Genomic DNA, 13,833 nt, shown 5'->3' with positions numbered 1-13,833 from the left:
ATAGCGGTTTTTACGCTCCGCGACGCCATTCTGTTGTGGACTGTACCCCGCTGTAAATTGGGCTTGAATGCCGTTTCTTTTGTAAAACGCCCGAAGCTTTTGCCCAGAATACTCTCCTCCTTGATCCGAACGTATAATCTTCGGTTTCTGTCCAAACAGATTCTCTGCTAATGCCACGTAGTCTTCCAGCTTGCTTGGTACTTCGGATTTCTGTTTTAGGAAGTATAGCACGCAATACCTCGAGTAATCGTCTATAACCGTCATGAAATACCGGAAGCCGCTAGCTGAAGGAACTTCTACTGGACCGCAAATGTCCGTGTGAACTAGATCCATTGGAGCTTTTGTCGAAGATAACGATTCTTTAGGAAAAGGTGTGCGCGTTGTTTTGCTTTTCATACAACATTCGCATGGTTCATTTATGCCGCACTCGTTAACCCTTATTCCATTTACAAGGTTTTCTTTAATTAATTGGTTAATCGCGTACTTGTTTCGGTGACCAAACCGTCTATGCCAAACGTGACTAAAATCGTTATTATGCCGGCTCTCATTGATCATGACTACCTCGTTAGGCTGTTTTAGTCGATACAATCCATCGATCAAAGTGGCGAAGGCAATTGTATCCTTTCCGTTCGATATTCGACACCCATTTGCATCGAATGTGACAACGGCACGTTTCTTAACAAGTTGTGGCACCGACAACAAGTTCATAGATAAACTGGGAGTATACAGCGCTACGCTTAAGCTAACCTCTCTGGACTGATCGCTTTCATCGTAACATGTTACCGTTCCGCATCCCTGTCCCTCTACTGGTGCTCGTTTACCGTCGGCTAGTTTCACCCATTGAATATCGCTTTTATGGATCTCGCTGAAAAAACTACGGTCAGCAACAGCATGGCTTGATGCACCGGAATCAATCACCCATGGTTTAGAATTATCCGAAACCTGCCGCAAGCTGCAGCCAAGAGCAAACGATACGTTTTCACTTGACCTACTTTGTGGCTTACCTCGTGGCTTTGAGCTGCCTTCCGTTGACCCTTTCAGCTGCGGGCATTTCGTCTTCTTGTGACCTGCTACGTTGCAATGGTAACAAACGAGAGGCTTCTTCTTCCCCCGTTTTTTGCTGTCGACTTTTAGAACAGCGTTCTGGCTCGAATCCTGATGTTTCTGCACTTCATCCAGCAGCTTTCTCTTCACCAATTCGATCGTAAGGTCCGCATCAGCGCGGATCTCCAGGGCGGTGGTAAGAGTGTCGAACGAGCTCGGCAAGCTCCTCAGGATCATCGCGACCCGGAGGTTTTCGGCCAATTCCTGTCCTGCATTCGCCAGCTTTCGAACAGCTCCTCCATCGTAAAAAGGTGCTCCCCCATATCATCGCCTTCCTCGAACCGCTTGTCACATACGCGCTTCAACAGCGACACTTTTGAGGTTATGTGGGATCCTAGAGTAAGAAAGAGAAAGAATGCGATGTATGATGGTTGAAGGCAGTCGGAGTTGAGCAGCAAATAAAGAAGGTTGTGTTCTGGTAACGAACGAGGTGGTGTGCGTGTGTGTGTACTCTGTACTGGTAGGATATCACATTGGCGATCCTGCCATGATAAAATTGAAGAAGGAGGGAAAAGTAGATTTTGCCAAGGACCGAGTGTAAAGGTATTATAAGAAAATTGCCGGAAAACAGAAACCTGAATCGGGTTCGGCCCATGATCGAAAAAAAAAGTTGTTGAAATGTTGTGTAGAAAGAGGTTGTAAGCGTTGAGTCGGGTACGGTCCATGGCCAACGTGGTAAAAGATATGAGAGATGAGCCGGGTTCGGCCCATGGCCAATATGAAGAAGTTTTATGCAAGAAACGCTGAGTCGGGTATGGCTCATGGCCAGCGTAGAAACAAAGTGTGGACACTGAGCTGGGTTCGTCCCATTGCCAGCGTCAAAAAAAAAAAAAAAAAAAAAAAAAAAAAAGGCAGAAATTGAATCGGGTTCGGCCCATGGTCAGTGCAATCTAAAAAAAAAAAAAAAAAAAAATTATAATAAAAAGCCGGGTTCGGCCCATGGCGGGAAAAAGAGAGAATAGAAAAGAACGGGTAAATTTGCCGTGGTCAACTGGTAGTGTTGCCAGATCAAAAAAGATTTAGTTGAATTGTTGGTAGGTTTTGAGCACAAAGAAGAGGAAGAGACTCCTAAAGGATTAGCTGTGTGTGTGTGTGAGCGAGAGAGAGAGAGAAATGGGTTTGACGAGTCGATAAAGGAGTTACGTGTGTAGTGGTGAGTGTGGCGAAACGCGCGCTTGCAGAGCGTTACGGCGAACGGGTTGCCAGTATCGATGATCGTGTATGAATATCTGATCTCTTTTGTTGTGGGAGATGGATTGGTATATGTGAAATGAGAGTTTATGTTCTTTTCTTTTGGCGCGGATGAAGTGCAGAATTTGGTTTGACTATCATTCTTTGTTGGTTTATCGCTGGAAGCGGACGGAAAAATATTTGCGCAAAGAAAAGAAAAAGTGTCATATTTTGTAAAATCAAAATGAGTAAAGGCTGGGCAGTTAGCGATATATCACAAAGTGATGAACAGCCGGATGCAAAAGAGCAGGATGACATGCATTTTGCTGCTAGAAAAACTACCAACGAGTGGTTGTCAGGATCGTGGCCGTTAAGGCATTTCGATGAAACAGTGCCAACTAACAAACGCAAGGCGGAATGGATACGGTTTCGAGATCAGTTTAAGAGGATAGTGGCATGCAAAGCGCCTGTTGATTCAAAAACCCGTGTAACGGGTCTAAAGATTTTTGCAGGAAGCTATTTGTTGAGCATCATCGAAATGCAGCAGCGAAATTTGCCGTCCAAATCGGAGGATATATACAACGAAGCTATCCGCGCACTTGACGATTATTTTAGTGATTTGTGCGACGCATCAAAAGAGAGGATGAAGTTCCGTGAGATGAAGATGAAAGTGCATGAACCATTTGCGGACTGGGTGCTGCGTCTTGAAAAGCAAGCGGTGTTATGCGAATTCGTGGGTGCGCAGCGTGAGGAGGAGATAATGCAGGCGGTGGTACGGCGATCGGTTCCAGAAATATCTGCTAAGCTTTACGAAATGGCAAACTTTTTCGGTAACAATTTAGAACGGGTAATTAGCCATGGAAAACATCTCGATTTCATTCGCACGGAAGAGGCGGAGAGGAAGCCGGAAGGAGAAGAAGGGAACTCCGCGCAGAGTCAGGATGATCGACGAGCGTTGATAAGACCGGTGAATGCTATCCTTTCGGCGAAAGTTCCGGCTAATCGATATAAGCCTTACGAGACAAAGTGGAGTAAAATGCGAGATACTGGATCTCGAGTACAGAAGAATGAGGAAAGGCGTGAAGGAATGCGACTCTGTACGAAGTGCGGACGTACGCACGGTTGGGGCCAATGCAAAGCATTTCGCGCGAAATGTTTCTCTTGCGGGAGAACCGGCCATTTTGCCGAATTTTGCTTTGCAGCAAAAAGGAACCATAATACAATGGGAATGAAACAAGAAGCCGAGCGTGTCAACCAGGTAGAAGTTGACGTTCCGGAGTGAAAAAAAAAATGTTTCTTTTGTTTTGAAATAAATAAAGGAAATTAAAAGTTGCACTCTTTGTTAAATTTAAATCGTGTGCTGGTATACTTATTTTTTTTCTGTTCTTTTCCTTATTTTTTTTATTTTTAGCTGATAACTGGCAAGGCAACGTCATCTGGGGTGATAAGTGATCCGCGTATCGTGAATTGTGTTATAGGATCGGTGGAGTTTAAATTCTTGGTGGATTCGGGGGCGACAGTGAATACGGTAACTAAGAAAGGTTGGGAGAGGATCAAGGAAGAATGTAGTACGGTAATTCAAGACATTACATTGCACCCAGAAGAAATTTTGAAAGGATATGCTACTCATCGACCGTTAGAAGTGATATGTTCATTTCGGGCTTATGTGGGGGTGAAGGATGCTGGACAGGACAGGCAATTGGCCAAGTTTTTTGTAGTGAACGGTACAGAGATTTCACTTCTCGGTTTTCAAACGGCAAGTCAGTTAAAATTATTAAGGATAGGGCTAGGGCTGCTAAAGAAGGAGATAAATTGTGCCGAATTAGTTGGGAGAAAAACGAGCATCGACAACAGTGAATCGGGGCCAGGTGCGGCTGATCAGTGGGTCAAATTTCCGAAAATCGGTGGGGAGCCGGTAAAATTCCGAATAGACACATCAGTGATACCAAAGCGCATAATTAGATATAACGTCCCGATTGCGTTCGAGAAAGCAGTTAATGAAAGACTTGAAGATATGGAAAGGAGGCAGATTATAGAAAGGGCTGATAGGAGAGGTAGCACGATATCATTTGTATCACCAATGGTGCTAGTTCCGAAGGGTCAGAAGGATTTCAGAATGGTTATAGATTATCGGGAGGTGAACAAGGCAATAGTTCGTGAGCCCTATCCAATGCCGTCGCTTGAGAAAGTGTGGGCTGACATACCTCATAATGGAGGAAAATTATTTTTTACGAAACTAGACTTAAAGGATGCATATTTTCATATAGAACTTCACGAAGAGGTGCGCCATTTAACCACTTTTATGACGGCTAACGGTTTGATGCGATTCACGAGGTTGCCTTTTGGGTTGTCGTGTGCACCTGAGTTGTTTCAGAGTGTTATGGAGAAGTTATTTGCAGATTGTAAGAATTTAGTGGTATACATGGATGATGTTCTAGTTTATGGGCGATCTTTAGAGGAGTTAGAGAAATTAGTGAAGGAAGTAAAAAGAGTGATTGAGATAAATCACCTAACGATTAATGAAGAAAAATCGTTATATAATCAGGAGAAAGTTGATTTTTTGGGTTTCACAATCGACGGACGTGGTATTCTCCCCACCAAAGAGAAGATTTCAGACATATTAAAGTTCGATAGACCAAAAGACGTGTCCGAGGTGCGGAGTTTTTTGGGCATGATAACATTTATAAGCCCATTCATAAAAGGATTTTCGCATAAGACTAAACCCTTACGGGATTTGTTATCGAAAAAAGCAAAATTCGAATGGAAAAAAGAACAACAGGATGCGTTTGAGGAGCTAAAAATTGCAACAGAAAATGATTTGATTAAGAGAGGATATTTCGATGCAAAAGACAAAACCATTCTGTACACTGATGCGTCACCCTGGGGGTTAGGCGCTGTTTTAGCACAAGAAGGTTATTTAGACGGAGAAAGAAGGATTATAGCATGCGCATCGAAGAGTCTTACAGAGGTAGAAGGGAGATATCCACAACTTCATCGTGAGGCGTTGGCTATAGTATGGGCCATGGAAAGATTTGCATATTATTTAATTGGCAGAAAATTTACATTGCGGTCAGACAGTGAAGCCTTAATGTTTATGCTTAGAGGAAAACACCGCAAGGACATGGGTAAAAGGATAATGTCAAGAGCAGAGGGCTGGTTCCTGAGAATGGAGCATTTTTGTTACGAATTCGAACATGTAGCAGGAAAGGACAATATAGCTGACGCAGCCTCTAGAATTGGGGAAAAGCGAAATGATCCGCAATTCGGATGGGGAAAGGAACCGCATGAGCTATGTTTGGTAGAAACAGAGATTAACTATATTAGTGAAGGACTAGTAGCAATGACGTCACAGGAAGTGCAGAAGGAACAACTGAAGGATAGGGAGTTGCAAGAGGTTATGCTTTGGTTAGACAAAAAACAGAAATGGCCGACAGAAATTGTGAAGTTCCAACCATTTCAACGTGAAATGTACATCCAGGAGGGATCACTAATGAAGCAGGAAAAGTTAGTATTGCCTGAAAATCTGCGTAAGAGGGCTTTAAGTCTAGCGCATCGATGTCATCCAGGAATGTCAACAATGAAGAATATTTTGCGGCAAGGGTTATGGTGGCCCAATATGGATCGGGAGGTAGAATCTTTTGTAAAAAGTTGTCCGGAGTGCCAGGTTATTAAAGCAGATAGCCATCCACCTCCCATCACATTGACGGATCTCCCTAACAACCCGTGGGATTATGTATCCATAGATTTTGCTACTTTGTCGGACGTTTTGCATTGGAAAGCATTAGTGTTCACAGACAATTATTCCAGGTTTTTAGTTGCGGTTCCGATAGAGCGAGCTGACGGGGAGGCAGTGAAAGCAGTTCTTAAAAAAGTTTTTAACACTTACTATGTACCAAAAACTATAAAAGCGGACAATGGACCACCTTTTAATAGTGTGGAGCTACAAACTTGGTTGCAAGAGGTATGGGGTGTTAAGTTGATTCATTGTACACCGCTGAACCCAACAGAAAATGGTCTGGTTGAGAGAAATATGCAAGGCATAAACAAAATTGCAGCAATTGCAAAAATTAGAAAGCTTAATTGGAAAGAGGCTCTTGCCGATTATGTGGCAGCATATAATTCCTGGCCTCATCATGTGACGAAAATACCCCCGGCGGAACTTATGTTTGGTAGGGCGGTCAGGGGTTTATTGCCAAACATGAAGTTGAACTCAAGGCAGGCGCTGGATGATGAACTCAGGGATCGAGACAGAACAGCAAAGTTTGAGCGAAATGCAAGAGAGGATGAGAGGCGCCGAGCTAAAAATACAAGTATAAAAGTTGGTGATAAGGTACTTGTTATGCAGCAGAAAAGGGATAAGGCCGATACAGCCTATAAAAACAAATTTTATAAAGTAACTAAAATGGAAGGAATTGGAAGAGCGACAATAAGGGATATGGAAAATAGTAAGGAGTATCAGCGCAGCGTTAAGCATTTAAAGAAATTTGTGGACAGAAGTGATGACCAGGAGAGTGAGATAGGTATTGAGGAGGAGAATACATCGCTGGAAGTACCCGAAGGAATGGAACAGGTAGTAGAACGGAATTTATACCGAGAACTAGAAGTAGAGCGACCCGTGGGAAGGTCGATTCGGACGGCCGAAACGGATGGTAGGATTAGAGAAGCTAGGGAAATTAAGCGTCCATGGAGGTTTCGAGACGGAAGTATGTGAAGGGTGTAGGTTAAGTTTATATCATAATACATTTTGGGATGTGAAAACCTTTACATATTTTTTAGTAAAGGGAGAATGTGGGATCCTAGAGTAAGAAAGAGAAAGAATGCGATGTATGATGGTTGAAGGCAGTCGGAGTTGAGCAGCAAATAAAGAAGGTTGTGTTCTGGTAACGAACGAGGTGGTGTGCGTGTGTGTGTACTCTGTACTGGTAGGATATCACAGGTTAGTGTTGACTTTCTGTGATGATTCTGCAGCGACAGCCACGCTTCTCGTGCTGTAGTGGAGTTCCGGATCAGCCCGTGTTGATTATCATCAATCAGCAGCCCGATGGTCGCACGGGTCTTGGCCACACCAGCATCCCATGTCGCTTGGTCTACGTTTGCGGGCTTTACTCCCGGCTCAACGTGGTGCCAAAGTTCTTCCCGTACAAGCAGCAACTCAACCTTGAAACGCCAACTGCCGTAGTTGTTGTTGTTGAGCTTTGCCATACTAAACCGATTACCGTCCATCTTTCGCTCGCACGATTTATCAAAACCTTTTTCTCTATTCCAATGTTGCCTCTTATGGCCCTTGGCCCATATCCTGTTAGAGATTTGCAGTGCCGTAAGGAATTTAGGAATAGACAGAAGCACGTGTGGTTCGGTTGAAGTCAAGGTTATTAGACTCTATACAGGTTACGACAAAAGCCCGTTTTGGCCGATTTCCAATAAAAAAATGAATGAAAATTTTGACAGACAAATTGGAATGGTTTGTTTCCAATTGGACTGGTTTGTTTACAATTTGGCTGGATTGCAATCGTGCAATGGTATGGTGTTTGGTGTTGAAGCTTGTAATTTTTAAGTTATTTAATTATTTTGTGATTATTAATTTTATGATGAATTAATAGCTGTGGCAAGGGAGAAATCGACTAAGTGAGATTCCAGTAAAAATATGCTTTCGTTGTCGTAAAAAGATCCAACATGAAGGAGTTTAAGATTGTGTCAGGGAAAAGGATTACATCGAGCAAGTGGAGGATTAATGTGAAATCATTCGTTTATCAGCATTACCAGCATTACGGACAAGGAGATAAATAAGCGTGTGAAGTACACAGCTAGAAAGCATATGTTGGAGGGAAAATGTATGCTGTTTTTGGAACTTGCACGGTAATTTGAGTCACATTTTCATGAAATGAATATAAAAATAATTTTCATTTTTTATAAACTCTCTTCTCCTAGATGTCTCAGGTGGGTGTGCAGTGTAGACACAGTTTCATCTTACGAGTTTCTTTTCCGTCCAACAACAGTAAAGTATATATGGAGAGGGAGGGGTGCAAAGTGCCGTACTTTCCCAAAGTAATCACTGTTCGTAATAGGTGAGGAATATTATCATGCCTGGCTGTTGCACAGTATCCGTTGGGATGAGGTCTAACTCCCTCGAGGCGAACGGACGATGTCCCATTCCGCCCTACTGCAACATAGTGTCCAGATGACCGAGATGGCATGTTGCTTCGGCTAGGTGAGTATCGTTGCACTAATGAACCAATGCCCCGTTGAATGTAGTTCCATTCCAGGGAACGAAATCAGAAGAAGAGTTATGCCACTATGGGTATAAAATAGAGATGTACTGTCATATAGAGATATAACAGTGCCGTGCAGTGCTTTTGGATTTAACAGTGCAGCATGATGGACCCAGTACATAAATAAGCAACAATTGAAACCATAGCCTGACTCCAGCGTGTGATCTGGAGGGATAATAAGTTTTGACACGCAGACTGGATGCACGTGATCATACGTCATCTATCATCTCGGTTCATTATTTAAATTAATTTTATTTATTTTTTCATTTATTTAATTTTTATTTTATACAAATATCTGCTTCAGAAGGCTAAATATAAGGAAACATATAAACAAAAATTTGAAATAATTATAAAAAACTAATAACATATTATAATAACAAACTAACAACGTAGATTGGGCCACAAGCAATTTAATAACACAGACAATATAGTAGGATGGCAGAGATATGATAAGGAAACGAGTCAAAGAACTGTAGGAAGAGGGAGCGAAGAGATTGAGGGAGGATATGAAAGTCAAACACGCCAGAGGCACTGTTGAAGCGATGAAGGGATTGAATAAACGGATCGTTAGAATGATATAGCGTTCTTCTCGACGAAATTAATATAAATTCGCGGCTTCAGTAAGTGAGCGGGTGTGTACAGTGTAATTCTATTAAGTAATGAAGGACAGTCAATCTCATTCCGAAGCAAACCACTAATAAGCAAAGATTGAGAAGCAGATCGATGATCGTGGGCACCGTACTTCATATGGGGGAAGAGTTGCACCCGATTGCCCCAAGAGCCGCCTAACGGCAATTCAGATGAATCTGCGTTGAACGCTTTCAACCCTGTCATACCAGACTAACTGGGTAGCTAAAAATGCTCGCGTATTCTAATGTAGGTTGGACTAAGCTATAGTAAAGGGCTTTGAGGTAGTAGGGTAACGCACATCATTTTCCCATCGTAGGGTAACGCACATCATGCATCGATTCCGACCCGCAAGTGCAACGGGTGTGCTAGATCGGAGTCGGAAACAAATCCGACGCTAGAAAGTAAGGACGTCGGGTTCACCCGAATGAATAGTAGTTGTAAGAAAGCATAAGTGACTCCGACCCGTTGGTGCAGCGAGTTTGGATCAGGTCAAAGTAGGTTCAATACCCGACCCGTACTCGCTGCACCAATGGGTCGTAATCGCTTATGCTTTCTCGCATTTACTGGAATCATTGCACCTAATACTTTTATTTGCAACTTTCAGGTCGACCCGCACAACTCCGGGTTGCTTGGGATGGCTCCGACCCGGTAAGTTCTAGTTGCTCCGCCTATCACAAGTGTGTGTATGAAGAACGTGTGTGAGTTGTCGGATCGCTGACCAAGGAGTAGGAGAATGAGATAAAAGTGAGGGATAGCAATTAAACCACACGTGCAGAGAACTAGGGAGTTAATGTTTAACGAGTCCGTTGTAGCAATAATAATGGTAAATAAACTTCAAATATAAACTTAAAACATATTTTTGTCTAAGTTATTGTGTTATTGTCAGTAAAGTTTGCCGTGTACAGTACGGGATCATTTAAAAGTTTACGCCGCACTTCTTGTAACAATAACAACTAGTTGTTTTTCGGTAGCATTTATCAAACACGATTTTGCTCTGTAAAGTTGACTGCCGTGGAAAGCACTCGTCGGGACTCGTCTCATCTGGAGATTTATCACTTATGATGATGTGGTATCACAAATGCTTCTAACATCCTTTTCGCTCTGCTATTGTACTTGACGCAAGTTTGAACGTGGCCCGTGTGGCATGAATGTAATAGACCCTCGCTGTTGTTTAACACTACTGCAACTGCCGGGACGACATTTATCTCCCGACCTTTCACTTTTGCTTAAATGAAGCTGCACCCGAGGCGGCATGAATCCTTGACCCCCACATTCGTTTCCTATGAACCGGAACTGTAACAGGAGCAGCATAAACGATCACCCTGTACCCGTCGATTGTGACGAATCGGAATGGAGCCTCGCGGCTTCCCACACATCGCAGCGATGAAATCCTTGGCAATTTAGCAGAACTTACTCAGTATTGAACAGGCCAACAAAGAAGTCGTATTCCATTAACGATGGAACGTTATAGGATGAAGAAAACTAGAAGCGCTAGTTTCGTCTTCTGCAATCTTATTTATGTTGTTTATTCCAAGCATCAGCTGACCGGCGTCGATTTTGACAGACAAATTGTAAACAAGGTTCACAAAATGGTGACCCCCTCAATCGCTCTGTCGTAACCTGTATAGAGTCTAATAACCTCCCAAATGACAATCGGGCAGCATCTCACTATAGCGAGCCCGATGACAGCTTGACGTTTCCATACTGAGATGCTGTCTTCGGTTGCCTCCTCCATACTGAGCGAGCATTGTCTTTCTCATCGGCATGGTGAGTTACAGAAGTTTGTATGGTGAGCATTCTGGCTAGCGCCAAATTTTCTCATGAGACGATCTGGCGCGCCCCGTCGATTCGATGAGATGCCTTACCACATGATAGTGAGGTCGGATTTTGGATCGGCTGCCGATCTTGCTCATATGAGTTGAACGGTCTGCCGTATGGTGAGGGCTCCGTGTGTGGCTGTGTGATCCCATATAACCAAGATACCGAAAACGCCACCAATTTCTTGTACTAAAAATCCAGTTCCATCAAACAAAGCTAAAAAACTATCAGTTTGGTGGGTTAAGCCACACGGCTACAGAAGCAGCCACTTCAATTTTGTTAAAGTCAGTTATTATGCTCGGGCACTTTATTTGCTCAACATGTTTCACCTGTGTTAAAATGTGATTTAATTGTGCAAAGGAAACAATTAAACGTGTGTGTTTAAGTTGGTTTGTTGTAAAACATTCATGTTTAATATGTGTATATGTGTGTTTGTTTACTTGCGAATGATCTCTCCATTTCGCTGGTCAGTGCATAGTTTATAGACTAATAATATTGCTGAAGTTTAAGTGCAGTGATGTAAGTGAATGAATGTAATCAATCGAAGAGTTAAAATCCTGTTCAGCATATTGACCTTAGCCAACCCTTGACCAAACTTTTCCTCAAAGCATTTTTGGAAAAGGTGGGTTAAGGGTGGGCAAGATAAATACATCGGATCGGAACTGGCAGCTCCGATTGTTCTAAAATTTGGTGGGTTAACGACTGAATCCACCACCACAAACCCACGTGGGTTTGAAGTGGCTTTACAGTGGGTTAAGGACGATTTGGTTATTTGGGATGTGTGTGTGTGTAGGGGAAAGCGGGGCAAAATGGGCATGTTAAGCAGTTTACTGAATATTCCATTGAATATGCCACAAAACACAATTATTCATGCATTATTGTATGCCTCCACTATTTATCTATGGATTAAAATTGCCACATAGAATGAAAACAACTTAAAATCATGAAAACAGTGTAAAATAAAAGTTGATGTTTTACGAGAAGCTATTTTGACACGCGGGGTAAAATGGGCATAGCCCTGGGGCAAAATGGGCATATGTAAACAAACTGTGAAACGTCAGAACACTGGGGTAAAATGGGCCACAACAACTGCGCTTAGGTAATGGTCTATGCTTTTGCGCACCGTTTCGTGAATTGTATTTTCGTTCTATCTTTTGTTTTGCTGGTCAGGAAAGCCCTTAAAATTCTTCCAAAAATATGTTATCAAAATTAAAACAGTTTTTACACGTTTAAATCTACAAAATCGATTCTTTTGAAGCTGTGTCTGTTATCATTATTGAGGCGACAAATATAACACCATAGCCTCACCAAACGCCATTTGTCAAAAGTATCTGCCCATTTTGCCCCAAGCGTAACTGCCCATTTTGCCCCACGTGAAGCATTTTTGTATTTTATGTTATATTAGTAAAAATACGCATTCGATCGCCTTGCTTTCTTCAGACAAATTGTATAGAAATATCACATCTTTAATAATATATAATGTAAAACTTCAACGCATCCCTGTGACACTGGGTTAAGCTTATTTTCGAAGTGACAAAAATTACATCAATATGCTACTAAACCTTATTTTGCACTTTTCTTGGTTATTTTTTGTGTTAGCGTTATGAAACTTACATGGTGTTCATAAAACACTCTAATGAATACATTTTGAGCATTGGAAAGTAGCTTTGTAGTCAAATAATGCTTAAATAGAGGGTGCCCATTTTGCCCCACATGCCCATTTTGCCCCGCTTTCCCCTATATGTGATGATTCGCGAGACGGCATAAAGTGTTTTGTTTGGAAGGCCGCAAATACACGACGCGCGTTTCCGCGCCCGCGGAAACGCGTATAACAATCCAGCCATAGAAATGAAATGTCATTCGAACGCGCTACCGCGGAAACGCAGAGATGCTCAGCTGGATATCTCTGCGGAACTGTTATACGCGTTTGAACGCGCCCGCGGAAACGCGCGTCGTGTATTTGCGGCCGAAAAAGGTTTCATGCTGAAATTTAAAATTAGTGCGATTCCCTGTGCAATATACCGGTTTTGTGGCAATTACAGTGTTCATTTAGTTCATTTTACTGCAGTGCAAGTGTTTTGCAAGATATATCCGTGAATAGCCGAACGTATAAAGAAGGAAGAAAGCAGTAAGACAACAGGGTGACAGCAAAATGCAATAGCTGGATAAACCAGATAAGTATAAGAAATTATCATTTAAAACAGCGGAAGATGTTCGGAACAGGAATTGTTAAAAGATTAATTAGTTATGCTTTATCGTCCTAATGTTTCAGATTCTTCTACAGCGGATATTTGATGGCAAAAAGCGAGTGAAAAAAGAATGCAAATATGGACGGACGGCATAAACCAACTCGATTAAACTACTATACATCCCCTTCGTTATTGTTGTGCCAACAATTATAAGGGAAATTATACTGTGAAGGTAAAAAAACGGACTTCTTTTTATTGAACCTACTAAAAATAATATTAATAATGCATTTTGTTTCTTTATTTAGCGTATGCTGCACAAAATTGTCCCGGTCTGCCAACCATTTCCTCGCGCCCTTCTGATTCGATTGCTCATGATCAGACTGTGCAATTTTAAAATGGTAAGATCATCCAAACTATACCTTTCCAGTACATGGTAAATTTTGACGTAATTAAATAATTAAAAAAATAATATGGTCATTTCAGCATACATAACGGAATGCAGCTTACTTTTTGACAAGGTTTTTTCCAAGTTTCATAAGACGTTCAAGTGCTATCGCTATGAGCTGAAATTTTAATATAATAGACATATGAGGAAAGGGTCAAAACAGTAGCTAGATAGGATAACATACAATACGAAAATCTTGCCCAGCATC

General features: G+C 42.1%; 1 protein-coding gene and 1 long non-coding RNA gene across 2 annotated transcripts in view; one reads left to right on the top strand and one right to left on the bottom strand.

Annotated features, from left to right (window-relative positions):
• LOC120955849 (uncharacterized) overlaps window positions 1–13,833 on the bottom strand; it is a 271,175-nt gene that overhangs the window by 133,250 nt on the left and 124,092 nt on the right. The window lies entirely within an intron of this gene.
• LOC120959334 (uncharacterized) lies at window positions 6,371–13,599 on the top strand. Its single transcript, XR_007452137.1, has 3 exons — window positions 6,371–7,793; window positions 7,875–8,130; window positions 8,203–13,599. It is a non-coding gene; the product is annotated as an uncharacterized LOC120959334 (long non-coding RNA).

Source organism: Anopheles coluzzii, chromosome X, assembly GCF_943734685.1.
Source record: "Anopheles coluzzii chromosome X, AcolN3, whole genome shotgun sequence".
NCBI classification, from domain to species: domain Eukaryota; kingdom Metazoa; phylum Arthropoda; class Insecta; order Diptera; family Culicidae; genus Anopheles; species Anopheles coluzzii.
Note: the sequence above shows the minus strand (reverse complement) of the source record. Positions and strands in the feature narration are given on the sequence as shown.